The sequence below is a fragment of the Bactrocera dorsalis genome, chromosome 5 (assembly GCF_023373825.1).
Source record: "Bactrocera dorsalis isolate Fly_Bdor chromosome 5, ASM2337382v1, whole genome shotgun sequence".
Taxonomy (NCBI): domain Eukaryota; kingdom Metazoa; phylum Arthropoda; class Insecta; order Diptera; family Tephritidae; genus Bactrocera; species Bactrocera dorsalis.
The window spans coordinates 39,402,303-39,419,199 of record NC_064307.1 but is presented as its reverse complement, the minus strand read 5'-3'; the positions used below and the strand labels follow the sequence as shown (position 1 = coordinate 39,419,199).

Sequence of the window (16,897 nt, the reverse complement as noted above, 5' to 3'; positions counted from 1 at the left end):
CTGTTGACCTAGTAATTCTAGCACTTATCGGCTACCAGCACCTTAGTGGTGAAGACATTTTAAATTTTTTGCTTTGAATTAATACATAAATAGTTCGAAAGTGATTTTTTTCCAACTATTAAACATTTCAGATAAAAAATTTCAAGAACTTTGTCAAATTTAGTGGATATATCGTGACAATTGAGAGGTTAGCTAGGTTTGAAAATTTCAAAAAAAAAAATCGATTTTTGTTTGTCTTAATAAATTCTACAACACCTCGAGAATATTGTACTAAATCAAGTCAATGTCATGTAAATCCGAGTAATAGTGTCGGAGATACAGCCTTGAGAAAATGTGCGCTTGAGGCTACGCTGTTTTCTTCAAATTCTGTTTTTGAAGTCGGTGGATGCGATTTCTCGAAAACTTATGGGCCGATTTAGTTTGTATTGTGTACACATCTTTAAAATAACATTACCTAGTTATTGAACGAGGGATTTTTTTCATTACAATTTTTTTTTTCCAATAAATGGCGAAAATTTTATCCAAAAATGAGATTTTTTGTTCAAAATCCGAAAACAAGAATTAAAATTTTAATTATTTTTCCTACGTTCAAATAAGAGTTTTATATATGTACTAGCGGAATATATATATTTTTTTTTTAATTTTAAATGAACTAATAATAATTTATGCTGTCCACAACATAACGCACTTTTTTGTGAGACACCCAGGAAGATCAGTTCTCAACGGCTGAGTTTTCAACATTTTTATATCAAAATTTCAGGAGTCATTGTTCAAATATGTACCTTTGAAATACTTATTATATTTTTGAAATATATGATTATTTATATTTAAACATCGTAAAAATACCTGTTTTTGTACCTCTGAAACCCACCTAATACCTCAAAAAATTTTTCCATAAAGGAACTCGATTTTTATAACTAACTTAGCATGATAGCGAAATGCTCTGAATAGTGAAAAGGCTGTGTAAAATTTTAGATTAATTTATCAATTACTGAGGAACGGACGGGCATACGGATATTGATAATTCGAGTCAGCTGGTATTGTTGATCTTTTATATATATATATTTCATAGGATCTGCAACATTTCTTTCTGGATGTTATAAAATTTGTGCAGATTAAATATACCCTATTTAAGGTTTGGCTATAATCGCGTAAGCGGTGTCTACACCAGTAAAGAAGAGAGCTTAAAAACTTATGACTACTCGATTATAACCAAATATATTTTCGATGACTTGATATTTTTGTCTATATAGGTTAAAACTAAAGCTTTCTTCAAAAAAAAAAAACAAATTAATGTTATGATTTTTTAATTAAATATTTAATATATCTGCACTCGATAACAGGAGGCCCTCTTAAGGTAGTAGTCTGGTAACTTATGCCTATTTTCATGACTTCTTTGGAGGTGGTTTTTTAAAGGAAAATAAAAATGAATTATCTTGAATATTTAGAGTGTTTGATTTTGGCTCTTGCTGTTATCTCAAATCAAATATTCTTGATTCTTCGTAATCTATAGACATGTCATTGTGGTTGGAACAACTAAAGTTAAATTTCAAGGCTAAATAACAAAATGGCGGACTTTGAAAAAAGGTCTTTTTATTTTAGCAAATAAAGTAAAATAAAAAGTAAGGAGTGAAAAAAATTCTCGTTAGTACCGACGAGAACTATAAGTGTGTAGAACAGCTTGTTAAAATTTGAAAGCAATCGGTTCAGTATAAAAAAAGTTAGGACTCGGGCCGACCAGAAAAACAATGTTTTGAGAAAAACGCGTTTAAAGTTCGGTCGACCTTAAAAGTTGGACTCCGAGGCGCTCTAGGAAACTCGTTATAACTCCCGAAATATTTCGAATTTCTGTCCGAAATTTTCACAGTACATTCTGAAGACATTGTACTTTCAAATTAGGCTCAAAAAAACATTTTCTATTTTTTGAACCCAAGTTACCAGACTACCTAAAGTCACTTTCTACGAAATTTTTTTTCTTATTGGAAAATATAAGCGACATGCGAGAATCATATTGGACTGACACTTATATAGAAATGTTCCATTATGCAGAGGTTGTGATAAAGTAGTTTCACAGATCCGTGCATATAACCTCATAATAATTGTTTTTCTGGTGTAAAGGCCATTAGCCTCTCACCAATTCTGTGAACATTGATCAACAGGAAAAGCTCTTTAATAATTTGCTGGATTTAATGCAATTCCTACATTTTTTCTCACTGGCTGCTCAGATTCTTTTACATTAGGCTGATTTCCACATGTCAATTTTGTGCGTGTTTTTTGCAGTGCTTTATTTACGACGAAATTGTCTGTTTATAGATCGACAAATTTTGTTTAATGTTTTGGGTATGAAGCAAAAAAACGTCTAATTAAAATCGAACAGGAATTGGCTGGTAATGCTGTTGGGGGTGCCACATACAACCAACGCATCATTACTGCTGACAAGATGTGAGTTTATGAATGTGAAGCAAAAACTACTCAAAATTCTAGCGAATGACGCTACAAGAATGAGCCAAAACAGAAAAAAATAAAATTTGCTGAAAGTACTGAAGACCAGCCGAGGCATACAAAAAGTGTATGGAAAATTGGAGTCAGCAATACGCAATACTCTTTTGACAAGCCCGGATTAAATATGAGTGAGTATTATTATTATATGCAACTGTAAGACAAGATTTTGGAGTCTTTAAGATTTTATTTGTGCCATAAAGAGAAAATATCGAAAATTTAAAAAAAAATCAATCTGTCCCATATTAATATGTTTTTTATAATTGATATGTATTTAATCGCATTATTTACGTTGGTTTTACATATGTGCATTTAAACACTTGTTCGCTGCATGCTGTTGAATAACAAGCGTATTGATATTATGAAATATTGAGCTAAAACGTTGGTGTCTTGTAAAACCGTTGAAATAAAACACGCATTTATGGTAAACGCACACACTCGTACTATATCCATATACATATATGTATATGTATATACGAGTACATGTTTGCGTTATATGCATGCAATCAATGCAGTAGAACTTTTGCAATGGCGAACTTGTGTGTGCGGCAAGAGTTCATTGAATGGCATGCAGAGAAGGTCACCTAACGGTAAACAGAAAAAGAAGGAGGCTATAGCGTCTGGCATCAGTGGCTAGAGTAGCGTTGATACGTGTGCAGTGATGCTGCATTGGCTATTGTCAGCATGGTCGCACTATGGTTGCAATGCCGCTATGAAGGTGGCATGCCACGAAGCCACGCAGGGGCGGATGACGTTATTACGTGACGAAGGACGTGCTCTAATTTCTGCTGAACATACTAATTTTGCTTTTATTCTTATTATATATGCATATATATACTTTACTTTGCAATCTATCAATTATAAAGTTTTGCGGCGTTCAGAAAGAAAGCAATAGCAGCAAAAAAGGAATTTCAGTAGCAATATATATGTACTTATATATCCTCAACTAAAATGCAAAATAACGTAACATCACTTTTCATAAGTTTACAGACATAGAAAAAACGAAAGAAACCACTAATATTGAAACAAGTTTGAGTTTTGGTTCAAAAATGGTTATATTTAGCAGCGGATGCCGACAATTTTATGCCACATACGTCTAATATGATGTAGTGAATCGTAAGCAAGAAAAAACTCAATTTCGATTTTTTTGATGATACGTTATTTTGCATTTTAGGTGACGTCTTTATATATATGCATCAATACTTTGTTTGAAAATTACGTGCGCGCACTATTAAGTTCAAAAACGCGCATATTTACTTATATACATATATATTTTTGTATATAAGCGCTAACAATGCTATATGCGCATCTACTTGTACAATTCAGCCTTATTTTACCGGCTAACTGTTTCTAGTATAAAACCACTTAAACGCCGCCACTGCCAAAGAAAAACAAAAAGCGAAATATTAGCGGCCGGCGCACCTGCCCGACGCTGTCAAAATCTAGCCAAAAATTCATCAAAATCATTAGGGAAATAAATTTGAAAATATCGTCATTGTATTTTCATCACAAAAATTTACGCGTTTGCCAAAATTTCGCAACAAAAATTTTTAATTTTTCAAACCACAATATTTTTGAAACCCAAAATTTAAAATCTCAAACCGCAATATTTCGAAAACCCAATTTGTTTGACCGACCAATCGCATAAACAATTATTTAATGCGCCTGTGTGTATGTGTTTGCGTTTGTTATTTTGTATTTGTGGTTCACAGCGCTTACACTTAGCGACCGTTTGTTAAAATATTTGATTTTTGAAAATTCACAATACTTCACATTTGAATTTTTACGCAAGAGTGGTGAGTCACTTTTGTTTCAGTTAATTTTTCGCCACACTTTATCTGTTTGTTATTATTGCTTTTATTGCATCACTATGTTGTGTTAGCATAACCGTTACGTTTGAATTAGCACCGTTTATTGTGAGATCGGGGAGAAAATGCGACAAAAGCTGTTTGTTAAAATTGGATAATAAACGCTGTGTCGAACTATGCCGTTAACCAGATAGCGGGATAAGTAGAGAGATAGAGAATTTTTCGAAAAAAAAGTTAAGTTATTTTGAAAATTTAGCTCAGTATTGTTAGGCTTTGATTTTGCTGCTCCGCTTTAGTCGTGTTGTCGAACGCGTTGTCTTTCAAACACTGAAGCGTAAATGTGCAAGTGAAAAGCGTTCTTAGTAGCCGCTGCTTTCGTTCGTTATGTTGGTGGTGGTTAGTCGTCGTCGTCGTCGTCGTAGACGCATTCGTCAGTGCGTCGCCTCACGCTTTTTGCTCACATCTTCCAATCATTTCATTCATATTAGTGACATCCATATAGCCATATTTACTATTCGCTTTCGTTTTGGCATTTTTTTGCATTTTGTTATTTTGACATTTTCATATTTCTCGCCAGTTTACAATTTTGTTTTCGTAACGTTTTTGTGTACAAAGGTATGTACATATGTATAACGGTATCTATTTATACTATGCATATGCGTTAACACCCCCAAAAGACATATGTACATAGATATATGGAACATACGTATATTCGTTATATAGTATATACATATTTACTTATACACATATGTATAAACACTAGGGTGGGTCAAAAAATTATATTAATATTTTGATTATGTTAAATATTGAAAAATATACTTCTGAACGCCTCTGAAAAGTATCCTTAATTGTAACAGGTTTTATATTTTTTTTATTATCGGACGACATCGCTATAGTCAGCCAAATAGCTCTGGTCAAAACTTTAGCTAATATTGAAGTGGCAGCTGGCCAAATTGGCCTAAAAATCGATGAGCTAAAACGAAATATAAGATGATGTGCAGAAAAAAACAAAGCAGCGTCAAGACTGAAAATTGACCAAAATGCTGAGCTGTAAAAGCCTTTATTTAGCTGGGCTTCGAGCTCAGTAGCGATAACTCAAAAAGCCTGAGTATCGATGATGGAATACAAGCCGCGACTAGGTCATCTGCATTCCTAATGAAACTGCTTAAATCAAAGCTGCTCAATAGGTAATGTACTCGTAAGCTGGCACTTGACGAATGGAGCCATGTGTAGAAGTTCGCTCAAGTGAGGAAAGTCCGCTAAGCGCTATTTACTTGGGAGTGGCCAGGAATGATTCTTTACATATGGTTGAAGCAACTCACGACTTCCGGTCTTAGACCAAGTATACTTTGGGAGCTAAAAAACATCCGTTTGAAGACAAAACATCCCTCCCCAGTGTTGTTGGCTGGGTTTGGGATCCTACACGTAAAAAAAAAAACACCAATAAAAGGGACAAAACAGTCTCAGAAGAGACACTCCTCTTTTGATGATGACAAGTCCAAACGTATTAAGAATTTACCCTCGAAATTCAACGAAGAATAACTCTTGCCAACAAGTTCTACCTCGGACTGAGTAGGCAATTGAGCTGTAAAGTTCTCTCTCGACCAAATTCTACAATGATGATGTCCTGGTATATGGTACAGAGGCATTGACGACGACAACATCTGATGAGTCGGTGTTACTAGTTTTCGAGGGCAAGATTCTGCGGAAGAATTATGGTCCTTTGCGCTTTGACAACGGCGAACGATTAGTTGTACGAGATATACATATGACGACATTGACACAGTTTATAGCGAATTAATAGACAGCGGCTATGCTGTTTAGATCATGTCGTCCGAATGGGTGAAAACATTACAGCTCTGAGAGGATTCAACCCAGTACCTATCGAGGGAAAAGGAGGAAGACCTACATGACGTTGGAAAGACCAGCTGGAGTAAGACCTGGCTTCGCTTGGAATTTCCAATTGGCGTCAAACAGCGAAAAGGAAGAAGGACTGGCGAGTGTAAACTCGCCTCAAACCACGTATGCGGAGTCATTCGACCAGTTTTGCACTATGGAGCAGAATCATAGACGCTATTCGAAAACATCAAAATGAAACTGTAAGTTTTCGAATGAAAGCTCTTAAGAAAAATCTATGGACCAATAAAATGTAATAGAGGCCACAGCATTCACCTCTAAAGCATTGGGAAGACCGTGATCAAGATGAATTGTCGAACTCACAGAAGACGTGGAGAAGCTTGTCATACATAATTATAAAGAAACGGCAAATGGCTGGTATATTCGTTCATTATCAATCTTAAAACTGATAGTATTGTAGCAAATTTACTGCTCAGCAAAAATTGTTCTATTTTTCACAGAACTAAGCGAAAAAAATATTGGTTTTGTACACACCCTAATATGCACACACATTTACAATCTTTGCTGCTCCAATTTATATATACATATGTAAGTATATACATGTATAATATTTTCTTGTCTCTTCTTTCTATTGCATGCACGTTATTATCGTTTAGCAAACATACAGCGCCTTTGCAATATTTGTCGCTAAGTGCATATTCTACTCAAATAGGACATAGAGTTAGCTGATAAATTAATATTATTTATCATATTTATTTTGCCACGTTTTTCTACCATTTCTATATATCGGTTTTCATTTTAATTAACATTTCACTTTGTTGTTGCGTTCTTTGTTTTTGTTGCGCTGTTCTAACCAGTGCATTCCCATTCTCAACTGTTCAATAGTTTTACACTTTTTCACCACATAGCATTCCAGTGGTGCTCTCAAACACTGTGGCATACTCATGCCTGGAAATAGTGCATTTGGTGTTGCTTATTGTGCTCGTTTGAAAAAATTCTCCGTACACGTGATTTCATTGTTTTGGTTTTCATACAAGTACGTATGTGAGCCGCGTAATCGACCTCTGAGCATTCGTTGTGTCGGTTGCCACATTCGTATGTGTAAGTAGATACGTATATGTAGATATGTATTCATAATTTGGCTAGTAGAACTGCTGCCGTCAACCGAACTCCCTGATATTTGTTTGTTTGCGCACATGTGGGTTGATTTGTTTTTCATTATTTCCTTTTCTTTGTTTAAGTTTTGCCATCTTACTCCCCTTGGTAGTGGGCGTCTTTAATTTTTGTTCAAGCTGTCTTCACAGCATTTTATTGGACTGAGTATTAAGTTTCATTTTATGATTCGATTTCGGCAATAATTTTCTAACACACACTTGTAGATATCCATTGGCGCTATTCAGAAATTTTCCACATGCAGGCAAAGGAAAAATCCTTAGCAAATATATTTGTATATATGTATATAAATGTATGTTCCTATATAGAAATCATTAATCGAAGAAATAATAACAAAAGCGTTTGAAAGTTTAGGGCACCCCTGTCACCCTGCTTGCTAATCACATAAACTTATGTGGGTAGTAAATAAAATACATATACCTAATAAGGCGATTTTCTTATAGTGAATCAATAACAAATATATTAAGTTCAAATAAATAAAATTATTGCCCATTTTCTTTCTAGTTTCATTAATATTTTTTCTCTCTTTGCAATAATTTAAAGTGGTAAAGTAGAAATGCAGTTCTATTTTCTAAAGACTGAATAAGGAAGCGAAGCAAATGGATCTGATAGTGAACAAGGGTAAAACTAAATATCTCTTTTCATCAAACAAGCAGTTAGGATTCATAACTTCGAAGGCGTAAAACACCAACAACACTGTCAGCTTCGAAATCCAACACAGAATCACTGTTGCCAACAGGTGCTTCGGACTGAGTACACAATTGAAAAGTAAAGTCTTCTCTCGACGAACAAAGACCAAACGCTATAAGTCACTCATCATTCCCGTTCTTTTATATCTGCAGAGGCACGGACGATGCCGGCATCTAATGAGTGGGTGTTACAAGTTTTCGAGAGAAAGGTTCTGTGGAAGATTTGTGGTCCTTCGTTCATTGACAACGGCGATGAGATATACGACGACATTGACATAGTTCAGTATTAAAAATGGAGCATAGGACGGTTGTATAAAAATATCCTTTAGAAATATCAACACTAAAAATAAAATTGTGTCAGTGAAAGCAATCTATAATTAAAGGAATTATCTGTCATATTCCTTTAATTTTAAAATTGTTAATCAACCGAACTGCCTTAGGCGGCATTCAAAATATATTCTCTTAAGCAGTTTTATTCACCATGGATTTTCAAAAAATCTAATAACTTTTTAAACTGCACTGTAGTGTATTTTTATAAAAAGCGACTCGTTTTGGGAAGCCACCATTTTGTCAAAAATCAATATTTTGTATGGACCTTCGATAGAGATAATAATTCCCTATTATAGTATTATGGTTTTTGGATTTGATCCCTAAATTGGCTAGAACAACTTCCTCACCATGACACACCATTTTCCTCTTCAAATAAACAAAAAAATAAAATCACAGAAATACATTATTTTTCTGACTGCAACCTGAGCTCTTAATTCGTGGAATATGCAGTATTCTTTATAACTTTAGTCACCGAAATTTCTTCACCTACAAGGTGCGTTCCAAAGTAAACAGGACTTTAAAAAACAGAACAAATGGTGTTTTCGGCAAAATCAATTTATTTTAGTCAAAATAGTTTCCTTCTGCTTCAATACAGCTTTTGGCACGGTCCAAATGCATGTTGAATGAGTGTTTTAGCTCGTTGACCAATATGACCGCCAGTATGGCAGTTTTCCGAAAAGAAAGAAGTCGCACGGTGCCATATCAGTTGAATACAGGGAAAGGTTATTGGTTAAAATGTGATTTTTAGTCAAATAATTGGTTAATGATGTCCTTCAAATGTTGCATTCTGAGCAATTTTTGGTCGTCACTCAATTTGTGCGGAACAACCCGTGCACACACCCTTCGTAAGGCCAAATGTTCGGTCAAAATGCGATGAATCGATGTTTTGGAGATGTTAAATTCCATTTCGGTGAATTTCAATGATAATTTCGGCTCACAGTTTCGGTTTTGATGAATTCACTCACAGTTTCGATGGAATTTCCGGTAATTTTGATTAGCCCACATGTTGATCGTCAGTTATGTCCTCGTGACCACTTTGAAAACGACGAAACCACTCGTGCACTCTGCTACGGGATAGGCAATCATCGCCATAAACTTGTTTCATCAATTGAAACGTTTCCGTAAAAGTTTTACCAGTTTTAAAACAAAATTTAGTGTTGACTCTTTGTTCGAAGCTCATTTTCGCACCGATAACACAAACATACTGACACTTAAAACGCAATAACTTCACTTCCAATCAATGAAATGTCATGAAATTATCACTGGATAATTGATAAAAATAGCAGATTCTAACGCACTATTCGACGTATAGATTCAAAAAGTCCTGTTTACTGTGGAACGTTTCTTATATAGTTCTAGTTAAAGTTTTATATGAAAAAAGTCTCAAGTTTAAAATATTTGAAATGCAGCAAACATTGTTTATTTGATATTTCGAATATAATATAATAACCGGTATTAATTTATTGCAAATAAAATTTATTACCAATAAAATTTCAATACTAAAAAACTGCAACTTTATTCGGGAATAAATAATTTCACATCGAACCACCCTGTTAGGAACAAGCCCCTTATAACATAATATATATAGAGCGTTGCATGCGCAAACATTAACATATATATGTATATAACATATGCACATACATCTACATTCCCGTATTTTATTTCACACACACGCTTACAAAATATTTGAGAACAACTTCCAATGACCTTGTTGTAGCTACATACCCACAGCGCAATTAAACGATGACCGCAAAAATTCGAACAGCGCAACCAGCAACACGGTCAACAGCGAAGTTTGTGGGTACACCTCCCACTCCGACGCTTGCATAGTCATTTACAGACATACTTATACCATATTGCTGTTGGAGAGTAAAAGCGGCAGAGTAAAATCATATACCAATACAAGAAAAACAAAATTATGTGAAAGCATGTGGAGCGTGAAAAACAGCAAAGAGAGTAGGCGCTTGGAGAGAATTTAATGTACAAGAGAGCAAATATTCTGTTTGAAAACTTGCATTTTGGGGATGTTGATATGTGTGCGCAGGCGCTTTACAACTCTAACAACATGTGGTCGTTGAATGGAAGAGACAAAAAGTAATAAAAATATACACAGATGAAAACATAATGCAAAGTGAAAACAAGTCGTTGGAAAAGTGCAGCGCTTATGCAACAGTTGCAACATGACAACGAGCAAACGCTTGCGGGCTTTACAACTAAATGCCAAGAAAAACACATTTGAAACAAACATTTCAATTATCCAAAGCCAATGGCCGACAAGGCACTTAATATGCGTAAAATTACATACATGCGCCCATAAAAACAAGTTGTACTAAGCTAGCGGATTTTGCGGGTAATCAGCTAGAGGCCAGCGCCATGGCTTGGCTTAATTACTCGAATTGCTGGCATAAAGTATTAATCTCAAACTGCGACAAGCTTAACAGAAACCTAATGAGCCATGTGCTTTAAATGGCTGAAACTGAAGTGAACAGACGCAATTGCGGAGAATAGAATCAAAGTCAAAGTTAAGTGATGCGCTCATTAAAATTCATTTCATGCGCTTATCACGCCAATTCACACGCACACACCACGCTTACCAGCTTGCTTGCCAAAAGCAGGAGCTCAAGTTCAATGCAATGCCAATGAAAGTCTGTGGACAAAGTTGTCTAGCAAAGTAACTGTGAATATAGCAGTAATCGGGCGGAGTAGTCATGAATGCATGCGGCCAACAAACATACGCCAGCAAACAAAGTTGGGCCATAAAAATCAGCCAACTAGATTTTTTTTTTTCAAGTTGGTGGCCGATAAAACGGGCAGCAAACAAAGTAATAAGGCAATGTCCAGCAAAAGACACGTGTAGCAATTTCGGGCACACGAGTCGTGGTAACACATTTGTGTGGAGTCGTAAAAAGGAAAGAGTTTCTTTGACACTATATTAAATATATCATATTATGTCAAATTAATTTTACTAAATTTTTTATACAAAAAAAATAAAAAAATTTACACCAAAAAAAAAAAATCTTTAACAAATGATTTTAAAATTACGCCTCAAAATGTTAATAAAATATTTTTTTTTTGTAAATTTTTTGACAAAAATTAAATTTTTTGACAAAATTTCAATTTTTCTCATTTTTTACTCGCAGCACCCTTTAAGTTACCCTTGCGTTGAACTCAGTAGCAAATCAAGATAACCCTTGCGCTAACTCTAACCGCTTTGTCTGCGTGCTGATACTAAACACCCGAAGTCACGTGTCGCCATCACATAAAACTGGCACATAAAAAACACGCTCTAATGTCCTTTGTCCCATTGTAAGCAGTTTGTCAGGGCGTATACGTAACCAAACGTTTTATGCGTGATTTCATAAATGGTGAGAGCGTTTGCAATAATGCAAATCACTCCCTTGTTAGTATTTTATTTGCACTGCCGCTGCTGCTGCTGCTCGTGTTTGCGAATAAATTTGTGGCAACAATCTTTTTTGGGCAACACATAAATCTCTGTCGTTCAGTGGGTTAATTCGCATGTTTGCTGTAAATTTATTTTTGGTACGCAGTTGCTGTGAGCTTGCTTCACGCAGTCATGGAGCGGACTTTGTTTTACTAATATTATATGTGCGACATAACAATAATTTATGTAGGTCACAGACTTTTGCGTACTCTTTATGTTTACAATTGACAATTTGAGTTGAGTTAATTAGTATTTTCGTGCCAATAAGTACAAATTTTAGAACATAGACTTACGATTAGTCATGCATTTTCTCAAAACATAACTTTTATTTAAGAAATGACATTAAGGTGTTGACCAATTGACAGTACTCAATAAGATTCCTTTCGCGTTCAATTATTTTAAGAGATTACATGGGTTTAAGGTTTTCAAAAAATCGAATTTTTTATTGCCTTATTAAATTCCACAACACCTCTAGAATATTGTCCTAAATTTTCAAGTTAATCCGGGTAATAGTTTCGGTGATACAGCCTTGAGAATTTGTTTGCTGGAGGCTAGAATGCTAAGTGCGCCGTCTTTAAATGCGCTTTTCTCGAAACTGTGTTTTTAAAGTCGGTTGGCAAGTTTTCTTGAGAGCTACTCAACCTATCTTCGTGAAATATTGTACAGATCTTTGATATACAATTCTTAAAGAGTTGAATGAAGGATTTTTTTTGATAATAACTATTTGAAAATATAAATTTTCACTGTTAGTTTAATTTTTTGTAAAAATGTCTGCCAAAAATCTAGTTTTCAGTTTTTTTCCTTCGTCCAAATTCTAAGTTAAGGTTTTAACTAAAACATGTATTTTTCACTCTAGATAATCCTGTAAGGAGATATACTGCCAACGCGGGCGCTTCTTTTTTCCGAGAGGTCACTAGAAATGGCTTCGCAATGGCCGAGTATAAAATATTTTTTTCCAAAAATTTCAGAATTTCTTTGTTAAGAGTGTATGCTTGTAACAATTAAAATTCTAGTGAAATATTTAATTTTTATATGAGAAAAAAGTTGTTTAAAAAAAGCTGCTTTTTACGTGAGGAAACCCCTTAACATAATTTTTTGAAAACAATAAATTTTGCAATTTTTTCTTGCTTAAATGGGCTTAAGTTCCTCAGGTGTGAGCTGAATCGTAGGATGTATAGTATGCTTACGCATTGCTCTCAATTTTCAACTTTTTAGGTGAGTTAACAAGTACTATCAATTATAGCTATCTTCGATTCGACAAGCATTACTCTCCAGCGAATCGAACAAACTATACTAGAAGCTCAAACAAGCGAGCAGTTCTTGTGGTGCAACCCTGCGCTATCATGTCTTCTGATGCAAGCGCAGTAGTACTATTATGATTCTTTCTCAGGGAAAATATTTTTTCGCGTTAAAAAGTTGCTCTAATTCTTTGTTTTTGTTTACTTTAAATTATTACAATCGGCTTAAGGTCTTAAGTTTTAAAAATACAAAAAAACAAAACGAAAAATAAATATGTAATTTTATTTGTCATTTGAACCACTCACAATAGAAAAATTTATCTAAAGTATTCAAAATAAGATTTTATGAGTATTCGCGTACTTTCTTGCTCGAATTCAACTCTAGCAGAGGAGCTCGTTTTAGTAGCTTTCTGGTGAACTCCGGAAGTATCATCGAAATATAAGTTTGTTTTTCCTTTGATGAAATATGGCTTCACAATGAAATATTTTAATACCCGTTAGTTTAGCTTTCTTCATGTTGGACAAAGAAGCGAAGCATATGGGCTTGGTAGTGAACGAAATATCTCCTGTCATCAAAGAAACAGTCGTTGCGACTCGCAACTAGGCTCCCACGTCACTGTTGATAGTTACAACTTCCAAATCGTAGATAAATTTGTCTATCTTGGAACCATTATTAACATCAACAACAATGTCAGCATTGAAATACAACGCAGAATAACTCTTACCAAACAGCTGCTACTTCGGACTGAGTAGGCAATTCAGAAGTAAAGTTCTCTTTCCATAAAAAAAGACCAAATTCTACTTATCACTCATTATTACGGTTCAGTTAATTAAGATACAGCGACTACACTGGCTAGTTCATGTCGTCTTAATGGATGAAAGCACTCCATCTCTGAAAATGCCAGGGGAGGAAAAGAAAGACCTGAACTCCGTTGAAAAGACTAGGTAGAAAAGAACCTACCTACACTTGGAATCCTCAATTGGCGCTAAACAGCAAAAAGGAAGAACTCGGCTATAACTGGGTAAGCGGTTTCTACGCCAATAAAGAAGAAGAAGATTCCTTTCTAATAGTAGATGTAGAGAAAAACCTGAATCGTTTAATGGAGTCTTTTTGAATTTTATCATAAAATTTAGCATAGTCTTTATATATATAAATCTTCTGACCGTGTGTTTGCCTAGGAGCTGCTCCTAAACGGATGCCGATTTTGATGAAATTTTGTGTGTACGTTCAAGGAGATTCGGGAAAGGTTTATATTTACAATTTGGTCCACTGGAAAATGTTTTTTAAATTATTTTTTCATTTTTAAACAATTATTAATATTGGAATGTTTGACCGATAGATGGCGCTACCATCGCAGTATCTAATATTCAAACCTTAAATTGGCGTAAACGTGTATGAAACAAAACGGTGCCAAAGTAAAAGGCGATTTCTGTGGATATATATCATTATGAGGAAAAGTCGGAAAATTGGACAATTCTAAAAAGTAAATTTTTTCCATACACATTTTTTTTCAATTTTTGTTTGTTTGTTTTTCAATATTTTGATTTGTAAATTATTTGATTCGTTCAATTTCGGTCGCTTGCTTTTTTATTTCGTCTATTCAAAAGAAAAATTATTGAAAATTATTCAGTGAAAACTTTACGTGTGTTTCACACAAAGAGGTCAATTGCAGATTGAAATTTGTTACGAAGCCACCAAGAGGTCGACCTAATATCGGTCGGTGTTCTTTTTGCCAACAAAGTATGGCAGGCCAAGGCAAGAAGTACTCCCAGGATGCGGAGACATACGTTCGGAATTATAATTCGCGGTCAATCAGCAAGTGATCGTCACGATGTTACAGCACGACTTTTCCTACAACAGTTACGATGTTTGATTGTCTTTATCTTGAAGCAACGTATATGTGGTGCTGTTGGATGAGATATACTTTGTTGAGTGGCAAAAACCTCTATTTTGCAGGCACACATTCTTCTTTGGATGATGGTTACTACAGATTAATTGATGAAAAAATTTCTGCGGGAAATTCCTGATGTAGAGAAAGATCCAGTATTATAGGAAGTAGTGGAAACCAATATGATTCATGGACCTTGCGGACATTACAATCCCACTTCGGTTTGTATGTCTGACAATAAATGCACGAAACACTATCCACGTGCTTTTCTTTCGGAAGCACAAACTAGAAATGGTAGATATCAACTCTATCGGCGTCGCTCACCAGATAACAGAACGTTCAGCATTCAACTAAGAAGAGTGAATATCGAAGTTGACAACACATGGATCGTACTGTATTCACCATTATTGTCTAATTCACATTCAAAACTCATATCAGTGTTTAGTATTGCAGTTTGGTGAAATCGATAAAATACGTTTGGAAGTACGTGACCAAAGGAAGCACAACTTTCGTCAGTGATCCATTTGCAAGGACATTCGGAAATACTTTGATATTATACATGCAGAACGCAGACATCAAGGCCAACCAGTAGATTGACATCCAGGTGTCTTATTAACTAATGCATTAGGACGAATTTACACAATCCACCCGAAAAACGACGATTGTTTCTACCTTCGGTTGCTATTGATAAATGTACGCGGTTCAACTTCATTTGAGTCATTGCGTACTGTGAATGGTTCGGGTAAGTTTTGGAGAAGTAAGCCAGCAATAACAATTGGTGGAACATATTAATCACTGGAATGAAAATGAAGTTCGCACACTTTTCGATATAAACGTTGATGGTTTGATATCAATTCCATTCGCCGCTTATCAATTCACGAAAGATGAACTCATCACAAATGTTCGCACATTGGCCAAATTATCGTAACTACGATTCCTTAAGTGCACGCGCAATGTTAGCTGCCAAAAATACCGATGTTGATGACTTAAACTGGAAGATTCAAAGTCAAATTCCGGGAGACTTGCGTTCATAAAATCGATCGATCATCTTGACAATGACGACGACGCCGTCAATTATCCAGTGAAATTTCTAAATTCTTTGGAGAGGCTTGGTATGCCATCGCATCCGTGCGTCTCAAAGTTGGACCTGTCATTATTATGTTTCGCAATCTTCATGCACCGAAACTGTGTATGAAACCCGACTGATTGTGAAGCAGCCATCGAAAACAAGGGCGCAGAATGCTTGATTGTACAAAATTCCTTTGAGTTCTAACGATTTGCCATTTCAGCTCAAATGTATTCCGTTTCCAGTGAAAATTGAATTTGAGATGACGATCAACAGGATAGTCGCATAGTGAGTGGCATAAATTTGGAAATTCTATGTTTTTCACACGGCCAGATATACGGGGCGTGCTCAAGAGTTGGAAAACCATCTCCTCTGTACATTTACGCACCGGAACAGAAACCAAAAAATGTTGTTTATCAAGCTGCGTTACATTGAAAAAAATGTAGAAAAATCTCAATTAAATGATTATCAACACAATATGAATTTTCATTTCAAATTTCTTTTCATTTCAAAGCACATAATTTCACGCAGGACAACGGCTGCGGGGTCAGCTAGTATTGTATATATTTTGTATCCAACCAGAAAGTAAAGATTTCAGCAAAAATAAAACCTTTAAAAACATTTAAAAAATTTTGAAAAATTAACTTGAGAATTAAGTATTGTTTGAAAATTAAGATTTTTGTTCGATGCTCCTTATTTACAGCCTTTCCACATAAGTTTTTTCTAATAGAAACCCGCAGTTTTACCGTAAATCGGAAATTTCTATAATTTTATCATTTTCATAAGCTTTTGTTTAGTCTAGTTATAATCTGCAACCTTTTTTCTTTTATATCTTTCTTTTCTGTAGTATGCCATATCGACAATGTGTAGTTACTCATATCGCAAATCAATGTCATCTTTAAACCT

General features: G+C 35.0%; 1 protein-coding gene across 9 annotated transcripts in view; it reads right to left on the bottom strand.

Moving 5' to 3' along the window:
- The window catches only part of LOC105225287 (calcium-binding protein E63-1), a 141,213-nt gene that overhangs the window by 64,408 nt on the left and 59,908 nt on the right, over positions 1-16,897 (bottom strand). For 2 of the 9 annotated variants that reach the window (XM_049458945.1, XM_049458949.1), the window contains exon 1: positions 4,219-4,649. The exons of 3 other annotated variants lie outside the window; for them this stretch is intronic. The gene's annotated coding sequence lies outside the window, so the exon portion shown is untranslated. Of the gene's footprint in view, positions 1-4,218; positions 4,650-16,897 lie in introns of those variants that run through there. 4 more of the 9 variants (XM_049458948.1, XM_049458951.1, XM_049458946.1 and 1 more) reach the window with 2 other exon arrangements.